Below are 19,733 nucleotides of genomic sequence, written 5' to 3'. Positions count from 1 at the left end.
TCTCCCATGATTAATTAACCTTACTACTAATAACATGTGCCTATTTCTAATCTGACTTTGTGTGGCTTCAGCTTGAACAATTGGTTCTTTCTTATCCTCCTCTTTTTGCCAGAAAACCCTTGACAAATATCTTCCTTGGACAGCTGGAACTCTCTTTGTGACTGTGGCAGCCTGAACAGCCATTCCCAAGAACATTTTAGCATTCTCCACTTTGGTACCATATCAAGGCTTTTTACCAGCTCTCTCAGCATGCTGATGTTCCTGGTGGGATGGACCTGCAGCTCCTCCTCTCTGAGCACTTGAACCTGGCCACTCTTGGTCAGGCATCCAGGTGCCACCAGGTCCCTTGGCTTGGTTGCTTTCCAAATACAGATCAGCTCAGAACAGGGGAGAGCGGTGACACAATGATCAATCTCTCCTCAGCTGGTTGGGGGCCAAAATCCCACCAAAATCAGCCCTCAAAGAGAGCCAACCATGGGTGCTACAGGCACAAACCCAGCTGGAGCTCAGCCCTTGAGCCTCTCTGTAGCTGCTGTGATGTGTGTGTGTGTAAATGTGTGTGTAGAGTGTGTGACTCCTTTGTGGGCCTGAATTATGTACACATATTTGGCAAAATAGCTGTTTATGGTAAGGGCAGATTAAAACCCAGTCTGATTTCTTGGAATAAATCAGTTTGATTTCTTGGAATAGGTCATACAGAAAAGCTGCAAGGCTGTTATTCAGGAGTGCTATGTCCTACATGATCACCATGGTGGGAACTGTAAAGGCCTCATTTTTGTACACTCTGAAGAGTGGAGAGATGGCTGGTTGGGTGAGCTCTGGATGCTTCTTTGACTTGCCTTTGACATCATGAACATACAGTAATCACACTTGAAAAATGGAGAAACAAGCAACATGACTTTTCAAAAGCAAACACACACAGACACATCCCTTATTTCTTAATGTAATTTTTAACACTTATTGTTATGCTTAACTACATTTCAGTTGGGAAGGTACATGTAAAACAGTAGTGTTAGTAGTAGTAGTAATATGTAAATGTACTACTACAAATACAGTTTTCCTAAAGATAGAACAATAAATTCCTGAAAACCATTTTTACTTTAAAAAATACCCTTAGAAATAGAGCTCTAAGTCAACAAAAACCTCATTAAAAGTCTCTTAGTCATAAAAAGATAAACTTATTTAAAGTTAAACTTATTTAAAGTTAAGGACAGTGAAAATAGCCGTTTCAAAATGAATATCTATGTAGAACTGCTGGAGAATTTAAAACAGTATTTTTTGTTGAAAACCTCTCTGAACTCTCAACTTCATGCCTAAGATAATTGAAGGAAAATTAAATTTACCTCTAGGACTGTTTGTAGGAAACTCTTCTAATCAGGTTTATATTTAGCAGATAACAGTGTGTTTATGGTGGTCACAGCCTGCCTAATAGAGCTGTAATAGATACATTTTGTATTTAATCAATATCAATGAATAATAACTTCTCTTTATTAACTGCGATGCCCCTATGGTTAATTTTAGCTTGTACTATAGGGATATCTGTTCCTTGTTTTTCAAAGACTATATTTTTTTTCCTTAAATAACCTGATAAAACTGCTTTTATCAAGGCTTTTTAAAATTTTAGTGATGGCCTATTATACCCCAAGTGTTTACTTTGATTTGGCTTTCAGTGTAAAGCATATTTTCCCATATAGATAGATACTAAAAGATTCTTAACTAAGTAGATAAAATTTGGGAAATGTCTTTTTTCTATGGGCATTATAATTTATGGCTGCCCTTAAATATTTGCACAATTTACTCAGATAGCTTTATTGAGCTTGTTTTCTACTGAAAATTCTGAGAAGCTACTGTGATATATTTTAGATTGTCAATTGATGGTGTATGCTCCTTGGTTCTCAAGGACAAGCTGGAATCACCACTGGATCTGGTTACTTTTTGTATGTCAGGTTCCATCTTTCTGCTTGTGTTGCATCTTCTCTGCTGCTGGTGTTAGGGGGACTCACTCACCTGCTCTGGAGATGCTGGAGCAGCCCTTAAGGAGGGAGGATCCTGGCAATCCCAGAATTTCCCTGCCGTGCTACTGGAGATGGGCAGGAGGCTGGGCAGAATTCAAAACTTCTTGGCTGTTGTCAGAGCTGAGTTGAATTTATGGCTGTGAAACTTTTCAAGGTGGCTGACCTGGTGCAGTCCAACCAGAGTTAGAGCAGCTCTGGGCAAACATTTTAAGAACTGCAGGAAAACTTAGTAAAAGAGGGAGAAACCTATGCTAAAAAAATCATAGCAGACTTTGCACATGCACACAAGCATACCCTAAAATACTGGCATATTTTTAATACTTTTAAATATAATAATTTAATTTAGTCTGCCAATGAGTGAGACTTTTATTGAAGAGATTTTTTTCCAAGAGCCTTTACTTCCACTGATGGTACTGTCTCCAAGAAGAAATATTTTCTTGCATAAGCCCTTGTCTGTGGGTATGAGGCATTCAGGAGTAGCTGCCTCAGCCTGCTGTTGTTGGGTTCTATTTCCACAGTTAAATTGGAGAGAAACTTTTGTATTTTTTGATTTATCATTCCCTCTTTCTAGAGGGAGGTATCCCTGGTGAGGTATCTCTGTAAGATCCCTGCCCTGGGAGCACTCCCACTAGGGATGGAGTCAGTTGGCAGATCCAGAAATACCAGACACTGTGAGGCTGCTGGAAATCTGCCAGTGTTAGGGTCAGACCCACTCCTCTGTCTGAGTTTCAGCTGATGATACGAGAATCAGGATAACCAGATTTATATTTGCAGTTGTAAAGTACTGCAGTTCCTATGATCCATCCCTTTGCCTCCAACTTAGCTCTAAAATTTCATATACATTCTCAACAGAAAAGATGTGGAAGATAAAGGAGGCCTTTAAAACAAACGGAGCAAGTCTTTGAGAATTCAGTTTCACAATCAATTTAAGTGATGCTGTTGCTGGCCCTGTAGCCTGGCCTCACCCAGCGTATGGAAGTGGAGCCTGTGATGTGCTGCTTTTGTGCTTCCTACATTCATGTTCAAGGCAGTCCTTTGTAGGACTGAAATGGCAGTTATCTGACTCACCTCTGCAGCTGATATTTTGTACCTTTCCTTGCCATCTCTGTTAGAAGCTCCCACATCAATGGAAGGAGCAGTATTATCTGGATGAAATGTGAATGTCACAAGAATGGGCTGTATCAGGCCATCTTCCAGTTCTGCATTTCTAGTATTTAGACAACATTGTTGGCAACAGAAGGCAGGCATCTTCCCTAGCAGAGCTGTTGCAGTTGAAGCAGAAATGCTGGCATGTGTTAGTGGCATTCCAAGGATGTTTAAGCTCACATCTCAGTTACATTTGAACTTGGTTTTCTTCTTTGGTTCAAAGGCAAATCAAAGTTGAAGTTTGTCATTATGATGTAGGTGAAACTCCACATCATTTTCAGTGCTCAGTTTACTCTTGTAAATTCATGGCATTGGTAATTAATAATATTCCTCTTATTAGATTATTAGGGAACCAGATAAGTCTGGTGTAATCTTATTAAAGCTCATAGGAAATAACGTTGCTAAAACACTTTTCATTAAAGACCAGAGGTGGTGTAAGGCAATGTGCTGTTAACCCCTGTGGCCTCAGCTCTGTGCTGTACACGAGTGCAGTCAGAGATGAAGTAAGATTGAAGAGTTTTGGGTTTAATTCCTCGTTTCTCAGAGATTTCCCATGTGACTTTGAACAAATCACTTCCTCTTTTGCTTCTGTCTGGAAAATGGAGTGAGCAGGATGTTCCTGCCTCACAGGCACACTGTGAGCATGACATACATTTGGATACTGTGGTATGGGGGGCTGCAAAAGTGTTGAAAGTAGACAGATTTGTTACTGCCCCTCAGCAGCAGTTTCAGCAGAGAGCAGCTTGCTCAGGCTTTCCACAGGACTGAGAGAAGAGAATGTGTTTTCTGCCTCCCCTTTACTTTTATTCTTCCTCTTTTTTTTTTTTTTTTTATCAGCAATACAGTATACAATCTGGTTATTTAGTGGAATAGATTGGAAAGTGGTTGCAGTTTGAAGGATGAAGGTATGTAAGAGAGCCCGGTTTTCTTTAATTTGAATTCTGACAAAAGTGGACACGCTTCACATTCTCCCTCACCTCACTTCCATTGTCTCCTGTGGCAGCCCTAGCATTGAAATTTATTGATGAGAAACATTGATATAGAGACTTATTAAGAGATAAATCAGCACTCATGCAGCATCCAAAGCGAGCACAGCAGGGAACATTAGAGACAAAAATTAAGCCTAATGCTAGGGAAAATAATTCAATGACAGTGAACTCTTAGAAGTCAGTTTTAGCAATCATGAAAAGGGATAATTTTACACAAAGAATGGGTGGCTTCCACTTTGTGCTGTAGGATATATAACTGGTTGTTTTACCCAAGCAACTCACATGACAATTTCCCAACCAGGAGATTTCTCACTCCATTGCACTCTTAATTTTACAGAGCACTGGATCACTGCCTCTGCCTCCTTGGGCTGCCTTACACCACTGCTTTTCCGTGGTGTGCAGTGTCAGAGCAGAAGTGTTTGTCTTGCAGCATAAGGCACTTGACATCGAGACTATTGTCTGTGGCAGTAAAGCCAAAACAAACTGGAACTGTGCTTTTATTTGGGATTTAGATGGACATTGCCACAGCAAAAATGTATATGGGGAAAAAACAAATAAAAGCATTCTAAGTCTTGCTAGTACCAGATTAAACTGATATTAATACAAATGACATAAAAATATGTGTTGTTTTCCATTTTTTTGTTCAGGAGCTTGTGAAAACATGGCCTGATGTTCAGCCAAAGTTGTCCTGAAAGGTGTTCTCTACGAGTCTGATTCCCACACAATCCTAACATACATGGTGGGAATTTCTTGTGTGCACCTTCCATGGAGAGACACCTGAAGCCTTGAGAGATTTAGTGACTGGTTCAAGACATACTTGAATTCCATGGAAGGACAGCTGTCAGTCCGGGTTGTGATCTTTCTGCTCTTGTACAGAAAGGCTGAACATGGAGTTGATCTAATTTCTCCCCACAGCATCCATGCCCCCTCTTTTTTTCCCACTATTTGGAAAAAAAAAGCCTATCACATTAATTATATTAATGGGATATTTCAGGTTCTTGGAAGGAGTTTTTGAAAATCTGCCAGAGTTGGTATGGTTCAAATGTAATTTGGACAGATGTCCTTGACATGACTTTTGATAGCCATTGCATTGGTGTATATACAGCTGACCTTAGTTTTGCTATTTTTAGCATTAGTAGAAAACAGTAATTTCTGTTTTCCATGGTTTGGGTTGTACTTTATCTAGCAGGAAGTCTCATGGGGAGAGTTATGGTTGTCAGTTAAACTAACTGATATAGCTGTAAAAGTGGACAAGCTCTCAAAAGAAGAGTCTTAGAAATTAGAAAATGAAAAGTACCAGGAAAATCTCGGTTGCCCTTCCCTTCCTGAGTCTGAGAAAATGTCTCTTATATCATGTAAATCATAATTTTCTGATGTAGCCGTAAATCATTTCATGTGCTCTGCTAACATGTTCATACTTGTTCCATCTCAAGGCTCTTTTTATTAATCCCTATACACATGTGGGATGGCATAGATTGAGATAGGATCAAATTGATATGTTAAACTGTGGCATCAAAACAACCATGAGCTGTGGAAGCAAACCCATACAGCAGGTAATAAATGTATGCATCAGCCACTTGACTTCAAAAGATGTCTTTTAGCTGTTGAATTCATTTTACATTTTTGTTGTTTGCTTTACTAGAAATGAACATATAATTCCTGTATGTTCTGCTTAGCATTACAGATCAGTAGCTTGTAGACAAATGAGAAAACCTTCTCGAGACTGGAATAGCTTCTTGGTTTGCAGTGTGTGTTTGCAATATTGTGGGTATCTGTTATGAAGTTGCCAGTGCTTTAGTCATGTGTAGGACTCCCATGATTGATACAGAAAAAGGCAAGTGTGAAAAGGTTATTCTTTCCCTGTTATGAAGTTTGAAGGACCCTAATACATCTATTCCTTTACCAAGGAAATTGGATGCTGCATCACCTTGCCCAGAGCTTTTCAGGTCCTGTTTAAATTCTAGACCATCTCTTAACAAAATGCCCATGAACCAACTCCCATTTGTGCTTGCTGTTTTGAACTGCACCTCTGACATTCCAGATGCTCCATTTGTTCTCTGACAGCAGAGGAAAGTCATGGTACCTTCACTCACCAAGTGCCTCTCCTTGGCTTTGCTGATGTGGAGAAGATGGAGAAGCTGGAATACAGCTGTGAACTCCTGGAAGGGTTTGAGCTGGGTGGTGGGCAAGGGCACTGAAAGCTGCACAAAAGGGGCTCAAGAACAGGAGCAATCACTCAGAAAAACAACCTGAGCTCCTGCTGAAGAGCTTGCTGCCATCTCTTTACATGTTACTGCTGTTGAAATCCACCCCTGTGGGAGTCACACCCAGTGTCTACATGACCACAACCACAGAGATGCCTTCTCACCCCAGAAGTACCAGACCCCTCTGCCTGAAGGCTGCCTTGCCACACTCACCAGTAGTGCTGAGTAATCAAGGCTGTAGCTTAATGAGTGAGCATTCTCTCTCTGCCCTCTGATTTTTCTCTCTGATGTTGTTAGTAAATATTTGTATTACAATATTTATATTTGTACCTATATAAGCCCTATTTTAGCAAACCTGGTGAGGCCTTGACCTCCCAGACCCAGGGCACTCTGTGTGCACAGCAGTGACTGCCGTGTCAAGAGTCACAGCTTTCATTTCAGTGAGGTAATGCCAACTTACATTATGTTCTGTGAGATTACAAAGGAAGATTGGGATATTTTATTACACTGTCAATCAGCCGGGTGCCTGGCTCTCATCTGAGCGCTGAGCCCTCTCCCCTCTTCCTCCTCAAACAAAGCAAACAGAAAGTGAGGCTTTTTGAAGGTGTTTATCATGAAATGTATGAAGCATGGTGACACCTTCTAATACAACAGAAGCCACACGCCGAAATCAGTCCTATTGTGAAGTAAAGAGAGCAGGTGGATTTCATGAATATATCTGTGCATTCACTGGGCATGGCAGATTTTTCTAAAAATGATGATGAGAGTAAATCGGTACAAAATAGGTGGCAATTGAATGACTTTCTTTAGAACAAAAGTTTTTATTGGAGAAACAGAATAATTAGTTCCCACAACCCATAGCTGCAGACACTGACTGTTCTTCTAATGAAAGATTCTGCAGATATTGGCTGCAAAACAATACAGAAAAATTACAGACACTGACAAAAGGGTGTATTTTTCATTTACTAACATTATTCCCTGAATATTCCCTTGAGTTACCTTGTTTTGTTTACAAGAGCCTCAGGGGTGGAGGAGGGTGGTGCATTGCCTACATGGGCAATTACTTTACATACTCATTTCAATCATAATCCATTCAGAATGATAAAAATGAAATCACATGTAGTTTATAATCTAGAACATTGCAGCTAGAGCTTTTTAAATATTACAGCTGCAACATGGTTTGATAGAATCCCTTGCAATCATTCAGGCTCTTCTAAAACCAAAACACATTTATCCATAAGTGACAATTACATCTCTACTTTTTTTTTTTTTTCCTGAAAATTTACTATGTTATTATGGTTTGGGGGCCGATCTTTTGTAAGTAATGATTGCTGGTTGCATATAAAGCTGTTTATTTTCAGACCCCCACCTATTCTGAACCTGTTTTGTGCACTGTCATTTGCTTAATGCTGCTAATTAATATGAAATAACATGCCACTGTTAGGCAGTTAAAAAGAAAGACTTCAAATGGAGCTTAGCCAGTTGTAATGGCTGTCTTGTTAATACCGCTGTCATGTGCTCTGAAATGACACTAAACAGTAATTCCACGCTGTGAGCATTATGATATGAGTGGCATTTCATTCTGTGTTTAGAAATCCCAAACCAGCATGAGATGATTGTGTATTCCTCCTCCACACAGGGAGAGGAGTTCCCCTAAACCTGATGTGGAGTGTAATTTCTTGGTTATTGATTTGTTTTATTTCCAAAAAGCCATTGGTGACAGAATCTCAGTAGCCTGATGCTGAAGTACATCTGTAGCACATTTCTGAGCAAGCTGCTGCCAATCCAGTTTCTGTTTTGTCCACAGAAGCTGATCTCTTCTTTGTGGTTAAATGCCATTATCTTTTCTTCATCTCTCACAATCTGCAAAGTCTACTTGTTTTTCATGATTTTGTAAAACAGTGCAGCATTATTCGTTTTGGCAAAAATGTCTGGGTGTGCTGAGTCCAAAACTGACAGTGCTTGGAAAGACTGATTTCAGCTGGCTCTGGATTGCGTGAGTGCTGCTCTTTCTGTGCTTCTCACTGCCAGCTGAAAGGCCTGTTTGCTTCTGCTTGTAGCTTCTTGTCTCTCCTTCTCATAGCAGCCTCATTTCAGGTCTGCTGCTTCTTAAAATTCTATGATATTGGGAAAGTCCCACTCTGAGGTTTTCAATTTGATTGAGCTGGATAATGAGGGAAATCCTCTCTGCCTTCTCTCCCCTTGGCTGTGATTTCTTCAGGGACAAAGATGCTTGACCTCTTCATGGAGTGAGTGATCACTTTCAGGGACACAGCAGAGGATCAGAGTTCCCCAGCTGGGCTTCAAAATGCCAATATTGATGCAATGAGCAAAATGCAGTAGAGAAGAAGGAAAGCAGAAACTACAAGGCTGGGGAAATCCAAGTAGTAGGTATTTGACACTTGGTTAAAAGGGTATTGCAATTCTTGGTATTACAAATTGCAATTCTTGGTATTACAAATGCTGGCAATTCTTGGTATTGCCAGACTCAGGGATTAAAAATCTTGAGTTGAATGTTAGAAAACAATCATCTGTTTTTCTGAAAAGACACTGAGTCCTTGTTCTTTTCTTTGAAGTTTCAGATTTCTGCAGCTCCTTCATATGTGTCAGAGACATACAGGTAGTATTTTGAGATAATTTGAGAGGTGTTCCTGGGGTGCTGCAGCTGGGCCCATCTCTTACATCTGCTGACCTGAATAATGCTGCTTTTCAGAGTCTGAATTGACCCTTTTCCTGTGGCATTACATGTGCATGGCCACAAGATGTTGGGATGTTTTTGTCCTGTTAATTCTCCCCAAGTGCCTTCCTCAGCTGTGCCCTTCCACCTGTTGTAGAGTCACTCTTCTAACCTGCACATCCTCCACCACACTCCACTCTCTCTCTGTGGGTCAGAAAGGCTTTTCCCCTAAACCCTTCCTCCTGTTTCCCCTACAAACATCCTCCAGTTCTGTCCTTCATACTCACCTCTCTCTTTGGGTTTTGTCTGCAGACTTAGCAAGGTCAGCTACAGAAAGCATCCTTTTTTCCCAGCCTGCTCTTAACAGAAAGCTTAGGGATAAAAAGCTTTACCTGCTGCTTTTGGTTGTTGACAAAAAAGCAGAGTGGAGCTGATGTGCTTCTTACCCCAGAAGGTGTGGAGAAGCGGGGCAGGCAGACAAAATCAAAGCTTAAGAAGACATGAATAGAACTGCAGAGATGCTGACCAAATAAAGAAGAAATGGCAGAAATCTGGTAGATCTTTTGGATTCAAGTTCACCCTGGTCAGCAGAACTCTGTTTACAGGGGTGAGAAATGAGTGGGGCTGTAAAGATGAGTGAAGAGTAAAGACAAGAGCCAGGATTTTTATATTTACAAGTCTAAGATGAGCCCTGAGTTAGTATTGTTGTGTTGAGCAAAGAAGATGACAAAAGGAAAGTGATTCTGATGAGTTTACAGCTTTGTGTTACAACACAAGTCCACTCAAAAGGCAAATGTTTCAAAACAAAAGATCCAGACAAAATCATAATAAGATCAGTCTAACATTGCAACTGGCTTAAATCTGGTGGAGCTATATATTCTGATTAGATCCCTCTGCCCAACTCTATACTTAATGAATTTGATAATAGTGACACTAATTATCATTCTTGTACTCACTTGCCCTTATTGCTTCTTATCCTCCATGTCTCTTGGTTAGTGACTGTATCCTTTGCAGAATGTAGCACAGCAGAAGACAGCAAAAATGACTGAATAGGAAAGAAGACAGAAATAAACTTCACCTGGTAATATAACCCATGTTTTCAGGCTTCCCACATGGTATGCTTAACTTTCTAATTTGATCATATTTCATGTTTTGAATATTGTATGAAGTGGTTTAGATAAAAATAGAATGAGAGCTAAGTTAAGTGGAAGTATCATATCATTTGAACTAATTCAGTCTGAAGACTGTTTTAGCTGGCGACATAGCTGGGTTTTGTTATTTTTAAAATCTTTCTGTATGAGAGAAAAGCAAGACAGTTGGGCTTCAATGATTTGGTAAAAATCCTAAGTAAGTTAAAAGCAGCAGCCACATCCCTGCAAGTTGTCACTGTAAATTGAAGGGGTTTCATGTGACTGATTTGTATTGTTTGTAGAAGTGTGTAATTTGACTGTTTGTCACTCAAAACCATTGAAAATGGACTATTTTAAGTACAGATGTAATAATAATAATAATAATAATAATTCATTTTATTTCTTTGTCTGTACACAAATGGATGTCACCTCAAGGACTGTCTGTCATATGCCCAGTATAAGAGGTTAGGTGTGGTACATGTAGCCCTTAGGAAATACTTCTGAACAGGATATTGGGAAGATTAAATGAATCCATACAAACAAACTTTCACTCTCTTTTGTTGGAAGATGTAGAGATACCTGTGTCTCTGCTTTCTTGCTAAGATACTATATCACATTTTGCTTTGTTTCTTCCCGTGTTTCAAAATCAATATTCTATCCACAGTTTCAATTTTCTTATCTGCTGTGTCTTATCTGCTGTCTTGGTGAAGCTGGACAATGAATTCAGTCCTGACAAGTATTTGCAATGCAGAGTTTTTTAATAATATAATTTTGGATGGTTATTGAAAAATAACAGCATGTCATTTTAATGAGTGAATTCCAGGATTGTCAATTTACTTTAAGAAAACCTAATGCACTGACTGGCTTTATTTTTTTTTTCATAATACCATACTGAAAAATATCTACTAAAGGCCATTGGGAAGAATTTTATTTGTGTTTTGTGTGGCTCTTACCCAGTAGAGAAACTCTACTTATAGCACCTGAGACCTGTTAAAATAGGTGCTGTATCATCCCTCCAAAAAAAGGCAACAGAGAGGACAAGGGAATTTTATCTTCATTATTTTATGGATAGAAAGACAGGCACAAAGAGATTGTGGATTCTTCATATGTTGTGGAGTTTGAAAATAGTCTGATATATTCTGAATTGTGGTGCAGTGGCTCAAACCAATAGTCTTTGGTAATTTGTAACAAAAATAGCAATGTTAATATCAAGTTGAATTCATGTCATCATTTTCCCAAAAATATTTAAGTGAAAACTCAGGCAGAGAATGTACATTAAAACAAGAACAGTAGCAGAAAGCAACAGGGAATTATATTTTCTGTTTTAAAATGTGGAGGCATAGTTTTTAGAAAATATTTCTCATTCATCAGAGCTACAGAGCTCTGCTCCTTGTATATGTAGCATTTGTTTAGTAAATAGTGAATGCAAAAGCCCTCTATAATATATCTTCAAAAAGAGCATTCCATTGCTTTTGCACCAGTTCCTGTGGGGTATCATGTGGGACACAGACATGTGTGAGAAGTGGGAAGTACTGGAAGAGGTGCCCACAACAGCAGAGTTCATGCAGATGTCAGGTATGGGAGTGAACTAAAAAGCTGACTCAGACAGGACTGAACGTAGACTAATAAATAAGCTCTGCACACAGGTCATTAATTAGCTTGGGCACAGCATCAAACTCATACAGCTTTTGGGGTTCAGTCTCCACAACAGGGCTCAGCAGGGGCTGATGCCATGAGGGCATCTCTGCTCTGTTTTTCATGGCACAGAGCAGACACAGGTCTGTTTTCTTCTCAGCCTATGCCTTGGGTGGGTGACAGAGGGGCCAGTATCTTCTGAGAGGCCCTTGGCCAGGCCTGGTTTGCAATAAACCTTCTCAGTCCTGATTTTGAAGAGGTGTGAGCACTAATATCTTCAACTGAAAACAATAATGATGCAGGTGCTCAGTGCACCTCAAAACAGTTTATTCATTTAATCAGTTCTTGCCAACTCTTAGCACTCAGCTTCCCAGGACTGCTTTTCTAGCATGTCTAGACTTATTCACAGTCCACGCCTTTGAAGATCATTAGCTCTACTGAATAGACGTGTGGGATTGGAGGTGGGTATGTAATGAGCGTGCTCTTGTTTCTCCATGCCTTTTGGGGGCTGGGATGAGACATGATTTAGAACCTTGTGTTTTGGAAGATGATGTGTGTAAAACCGGTCTCTCTGCTTACATCGGTGGGGTTGTTTGAAGAACAAATTACTTCGGTCTTTATGCCCATGACAAATGAAACAGAAAGTGCCACCTTGCTTTATTGTGTTTTGGCTGACTAACCACTGACTAACTGGATATGAGCAAATACCTTGGGACCTCACTCTGGTTTTTTAGAACCTCTCAGAGAAAGCATGTATTGAAACTGTTTCTCTCCATTTTCCTTCTGATTTTGAAATTAAGCCAGCTAAATCTGCCTTAAGATTTATTAAAGTTGGTTGGACTAACTCAAGAATGCTAATTTTGAAGTGATTTCAAGTTGATAATTCAGGTGTGGCTGAATCATGATTGGGGCAATTTCTGTAAGGACAATGAGGTCTCAAGTGCCTTATGCTTATGTACAAGCACAATGAGCAAGAACCAAGCAGCAGGGAAGAGATGCTGGTAGATGACTTTATCAGAAGACTTTGTTGAACCTGTGCCACTCCAGAGAGAAGCCTGATAATTTTCATTCCTTCCAGACTGGCTTTGTTGTATCTTGCTTTACAAAAATAGAGATGTATTTTGCAAAGAGAGCTGTTAGTGAAAAATTCTCTTGAAGATTTTCAAGATCGATTTCTTTGAAACTTATTTCAGAATATGTCTCCTGTCTTACTTGTCATTAGAAGAGTCCATATTGGTGAAATACTACCTGTGCTACTTCCATACAGGAAGACATAGCTGGCAGCACTCAAATAAATTTAAAGGCTTTCTTCTTTCTTCATAAATGGGACAAATTTTATGGCCTATCCTTCCACCGTTTTTAAACACATATTCTGGAGGTTCTGGACTGGCTGTGTTTGGGTCTCATTTGAGCTTCCACACAGTGAATAAGATATGGAGCAACCTATGATAAAATTTTAATGAGCAGTACAGTCATACTATCCACAGGCATAGATCACACGGACCATGTTCGTGGCTAGAAGTACACACATCTGAAACAGATGCCTTTTTCATCATTGTCTCTATGTTACTCTTCTCCTGGGATATAAAATAGCATTTAAGAATTCTCCCAAGGGTGCATTTGTGGAGCAGATAAGACAATTTCTTCAGGTAGATTGCAGCTGTAATTCTTTTCAATTGTAATTGCTGGCTGGAGAGGTGCCTGCAGGCCAGAGGGATGCTGTTCTTTACATTAGTGTTTTTGAAAAGAAAAGGAAATACAAACCCAGTGGTTGTTTCTAAGGTTTGTTTTCTTTTTCTTTTTTTTTCCAGGTGTCACCATGTGAACTCAAAAAGAGCAAAGCATCTTAGTAAAATAGAAAATAAATAATAATAAAACCCACCATAGCTTAGTCCTTGTAGAAGTCTCGTTAGGGTTACACATTTGTGCTGGGAAAGCTGTCCCACATTTGGGAGGCTGTGCTGCAGCCAACTGCTGCTCATCGCAGTGTGCTCTAGGTGGGAATATAGCAGACTTCTGCCTTTACTGCTCCTTTATTTCTGAGTTGCTTTGTTTTTATGGCAAAGAATGAAATGTTCTCTCTCCAAACTTTTCTGACATTTGGCAGGGACAGGGGAAGGAAGTACCATGCCGAAGCAGATCCCTGTGCAAAAGCTGTAGAGGCTGTATTATTTTTACTTTTTTGTCATGAGAAAATCTGTGAGATAGTGGAGTCCTGTTGCAAGGGCTGTTCCAAAAGGTGGCTGTTTGTGTAATGATGAATGGATTCAAATAAATGCATGTTGTGTAATTTAGCAATACTTAGCAAAACTGTATTGTGCCAGATCTGCACTGCTGTAAGTTGACTGGATGCAGGTGCAAAGATCTGTGCCAGTCCTGAGGCAGAACTGAAGCCAGTGAGAATTAACTAAAAATCCTGCCGAGGATAATATTTATTAATTTTGCACTTGCTAAGGGACAGCTCTGTACTCATTGCTGTGTCACACTGTTTCCAGGCAATCTATACTGCATGATGGTCAGCTGGAAGCCTAAGACTTGGGCTGAGGAGCATTTTGTAATGTTGAATATAAAAAGGAAGGGCAGGGCTGCTGTGTAGCCACACAACAGCTCATGAGGACCATGCTTTGAAGTGAGGGCTTGAAAACCTTCATGGCTTTTCATGCTAAAGATCCATGTCTTGCTGGGCTGTGCTCGAACGATTCCTTGGAACACTGATGGGATTTTTAGGTTTGATGTAAGACTCACTGGGTGAGTTTTTATTAACTGTGTTAGGAGCTGATCAAAACTCTGACCTTGGACTTTGAAAGGATGTAAGATACTTTCAGAAGTCCAAAGAGAATCCCAGAATTGGGCCACTTAATAAATGGCACATTTCCAAGAAAATAATTTGTCTTTCCCATTGCAGTCAATGAGAACTTCTAGCAATCTGCCCAATTTAAATTTGGGTTTTAGAAATATTTACACAGGTTTCTATTTTTAATAAGTTTTATCTTTGTTCTTGTATCAACTGTTATATTAACTGCAAAAAACCCAATCTTTTGAGATCTTAAAAACTGCTGATTTGACAAAAGCTATTTTCCCTATAATGCTGCATGATGCAAGTGTGGTTAAGTCCAGTGGCCTCATTCTGGTATGAGAAATATTAGATTGCACATGGCATATCCATTTCACTCAAAGCCTGATGCAGCCAGCCTTGGTCTCATTAATCCACAAATACATTTTCCCTGAAAAATGAGTCTATGTAAATTTTAGAGCTCCAAAGTACAATTCAGCTCTGAAAACAGTTTGAGAAATTCACATGAGAGTAGTTTGAGGGATGAGGTGAGTTGTTATTCCTAAGAGAAGAGGGTGTTTCTTTACTAATACATTACAGTGGTGGTTGGATTTTTCATGAAAATTAGCAGTCATGTTGTTTCATATACAAGAAACTTCATCAGGAATGTTGATGCTGTAAAATGAGTGTGAATTTAGCTTACATAACGGTTCTTGATATTCCAGAATGAGGAGTTTTTACATCTCACAAAATGAAGTCGGTTCAGTTGACCGTTGACTGTTACAGAGATTTATTTGTAAGACCCAGTATCAGTGGGCTGGTTTGCTGAGTTTAGTTTGCATTCTGAAAGATTTGTTGGTTGAAAAGAGTGGTTAGAGGGTGGCCTAGAGAATTAAGAAATTTACAATGAGATGAGGTTGTTGTCTTTAGTTTGCGCTCCACATGTGTAAAACAGAACAAAAATAACTTAAAATTTGCACACTCTAACTTTTCAAGGAAAAGCATAGCTATAGTCACCAATCCCAGCTGAATTCCACTTGGAGAATGGGGAATGCTCTTTGGAGAATGTTAAGATTTTTTTGTCTGGTGGATGTGAGGAGAAAGCAAAAAAGTCTCTACCTGTTTATACCAGCAGACAATGAGAAATAATTATCTTTCAAATACATAACAACATTACCTCCTCCTGGCAATACCTAAAATGGTCTGGAATGTCTTTTCATTATCTAGCTTACATATCTGAAAAATGAAAGGCAAGAAAAATAGAAAGAGGAATCCAGTTCCTTTTGATGGATGCAGTTCTAATGTCACTCTTGAAATGCATATTCTCAGACACATTTGCCCAATAATTTTCAGAGCAGAGTCCTTGGGGGTTTCCCAAATGACTGCTACCTGCATTAAGAGGAACTAGTGCTTTTCTCCCTCTTCTCTTTCCTGAGGTACATATTTGTGTACAGGATGCTTTGCCCAGATCCTTAGATGCAAGATAGTCAAATACATACCACAGCTGAAATTTGCCCTGCAGTGATGCTCTGTGCAAACTGCCAGCACAGCACCTTAGGTTGTGTAAGGCCAATTTAGGTCCTTTATGTGGTTCTTTTGTTGTACATAAGAGTTTATGTAGATTGTTTCACTGGGGTAAATTTTCTTTATTTGCAAACAGAAAAGGTTCTGATTCCATTGATGATACAATCGCAAGCTGTGCTTAAGAAATGCTACATCACAAACTCCTGTTGTAGTTCATAAAATACTAATGTCATCTAATCTTTACTGTCATTATTTCTGCCTCGAATGCTTTGGCTGTGGCTTGGCACTGCCAGTCTCCCAAGTTTTAAGAGCAGGCAGTTTGATAGGATGGGGAGATGAGGTGCTTGGAGAGGCTTCTTTCTACAATAAATACGCCAAAATAATGGCTTATTATTCAGAAAATGTCTAAATAGCCCTGTGGCTTTTTTGACAAAGTCCAGTGGAAGTACCTGGCTGCTCTGTAGGGATAAAAAAGCAGCCAGGGGTATTTTTCAGCCCTATGTCCACCCCAGCAACCTCCAGCTTTCTTAATTGGATCAAAAAGGAGGATGGGAAAATAAGAGGAGAAAAACTTGCTAATAAATTATGCTACAAGGGCAGGCAATGTGTAAGATTTTAGTTGGTTTATCCTTGTACTTCTGCCAGTTACAGAACTGTAAATTGTAAAGGGCAGAAACCCTTCAGATCATTTAGCATAACTGGACTTTGATCTTATTTAGAAGCTGGGAGTTTATCTGAGCACTAAAATTAAGGATTAGTTTGATTGACTGAAGACATGACCCTTTCACATATTCTCTGTTCCTCCATTCAAACTTAATTATTTAAATGCCTAACTTGTTTATACCTTACAAAACCATTGTTTTGGGAACATTTTATTGAATAACATGGCAAAACAGAAAGGTTTATTTAAAACTGGAAAGATTTGAACTTCATCCAGCTTTTGAGTTTAGCCTGCTTGCTCAGAGAGAAGATCAGCAATAATAGGCCCCACATGGTAAAATATTGGGGTGGGTTGACCTTGTCCAGATGATTTTAGCAAATGGTAATGACTGGAAGTTCATGGACCATTTAGGGAAGGCTGTATGATACCAGTGTGTTTAAGAAGTGAGACAGAAATCCTGAAATTATCTGAAATTATGTGGAAAATGTTCATGTCAGGAATTTGGATTTGATCTGTTAAAGATGCAAATACTGACTCGGTGTCCCCATTGTAATTGCAATAAAAGTTTGCTAAATGTTAAATACTTCAAAGTTATGCATACACAAAACCCAATCTGAAGAAGAATTTGCACTAAACTTTGTGCCCAAATTATTTTTCAAATGCATGAAATTGTTGCAATTAATATTACAATCTTATTTAATGGCAGTACTATCAGGCATTTTGTAGACTTCTAAGGTCTTCTTCATTCCTCTCTTGACCTGTCTTGTACGCCTGTGCCTCCTGTTTTGCTGCCTGTGTTTGATGTGAATGATGCTCTGAGAGAAGAGTAGGAACTGCAGGCACTGGATGCTGGGCTTTAATGTTATAGTGGGTGTGTGTAGAAGAGCCAGCATAATATTTGAGAGAGAACATGTATAATTGAGAGACTCTGGACTGGGTATGCTGGAAAAGCAGAACAGTGAGCAAAGGCACAAGACACAAATGGTGATGTTTCCATGGAATCATCTAGACGAAAAATTACAGAGTTGAACTGCTGAGGTAAAAGGATTCAGATACTTACAGAAGTTAAATGTCTCCAATCCTGCAGATACATGTGCCTCCTAAGCCTTCCAGATCATGAGAAACTTTCAATGACAGCTGGAACCTGCTAACACCTGGAGCAGTTCTGCTGTATTTTGTGAATTTTGTTCTGTTGTATTCTGTTGAGGATGACAAGAAAATTTCTTCACTTCCACTGATATGTTGCAAAGTGCTGTATTTTGCTGTCTTTCTGTGCTGGCAGAGAGAGATCATTAAGGACAAATGACATATTTCATTTATCTCAGAGAAATTGTTTACAAGTTTGTCCAGGGTTTCCTGTGAATCTCACCCTTCCCCACAAATAAATAATGCTGCAGTTCAGCCACTGCTTTCCATTTGAGGAGAATTGGGATCCAACACAGGATGCAATCCATGGGACAGTAGTTAATACAGCAATTTCTATGGCAACCTTCAGCTTCTATTACTCTCCATAGATGCTCAAAGTCTCTGATGGTAGAAGCCTGAGGAGACCTGTCTTTGAAGTGTATCTGGAAAGTGGCCATAAAAAAAAGATACATTCCTCAATTTCACCAGTTGCGAGACTTCCATTCTTGGGCTCCAAGAGCACAGTTGTTGCCAACATGACAGACATTAGGGAGCAAAACCACAGGCACACAGATCTGTAGGAGAGTAATGTAAAAGGCCCACAAAAAATGCTGACCTTGTTTGAAGTAATGGAAAAGGTCAGTGCCAAAAGCAGCTCCAGTTAGAGTTACAGCTGGAAAAAACTGGCAGAGAACCTGCTGACTGTAGTTTTGCATTGCTTAGCTAAGAAGCTGGGCATGACCAAGGGCCACTTCCCAACATAATGGTGAGAAGAAATGCTGTGGCCACAGGTGGTAATATAAATTCCACATCAGTGGCAGTGAATTAAGTCTTCTGTCCTGGCTGTATATCTGAAAATCATGAGGATCAAGGAGTCCAGGCTCTACAATTCTAAAATAAATAATCACCACCGTGTTTCCACCTAACAGGTTGAAAATTCATCTATTGTTCATCTATTATTCATCTATTTTTCTGAGCTCTCTGCAACACCAAGCCTTTCTTTCAGGTGGCTGTCCAGCAGCCAACTGACTTAAATCTGTGTCCAGTGTTTTTTAAATTTGTGGAAAGATACAGACCATCACTCCAGGTACAGAAGTATCTTCTAATAGTAGTGACAGAATGCCACTTCTCCCACACCGTGTCATCTTCCTTGCCAGCATAAAGTGGGTAGTAAAGAGTCAAACCGAGTTTCCTCTTGGCAGGATTTATGTTGGCCAGTTTAAAATACCTACAGCATAGGTGTCAGTGTAAGAGATCATTATCCAAACTCTCCCTGCAATCAGTGGAGAGAAATGGGCACTTCTAAGGCAGAGCTAATCAATAATTTGCCAAAGAAGATGAGGGAAGGCACCTTTTTTTTTTCATTTACGGAGTCTCAGGGAATAAATATGCTGGATGTGAGAGTTTCCATTCCTGGTGATAGATGCCTCAGGTCTGTAATCCTCTTGTTAGGTAGTTGCAAGTGTTTCAATGTCAACATTAAAACCCCTTCCAAATTAATAACAATGCTATTTTTCTAGTACAAGCAATAGAATGCCTTGTTTATACTTTCATTGCATTAAAAAGCATGTTTCAAAGTAATGTATATATATATATATATATATATATATATATATATATATATATATATATGTATTATAGACTGAGTTAGTGGTAGTGCTTGTAAATATTTCTTAGGGCTGTTATGCTATTTTAGAAGCTTTGAGTAAATATATACCACTATCAAGAAGGAGCAGCAAAGTTAAATAGTAGAGCAAAAGGAGGCTTTTATAAATGAAAAAGCATCTGGCTGAAAATGGGAGGTGGAAAAAGAGCATAACCTTGATTGGTTAAATATAAAACCAGACCATATAT

This window comes from Vidua chalybeata, chromosome 11, assembly GCF_026979565.1.
Source record: "Vidua chalybeata isolate OUT-0048 chromosome 11, bVidCha1 merged haplotype, whole genome shotgun sequence".
Lineage (NCBI taxonomy): Eukaryota > Metazoa > Chordata > Aves > Passeriformes > Viduidae > Vidua > Vidua chalybeata.
Note: the sequence above shows the minus strand (reverse complement) of the source record.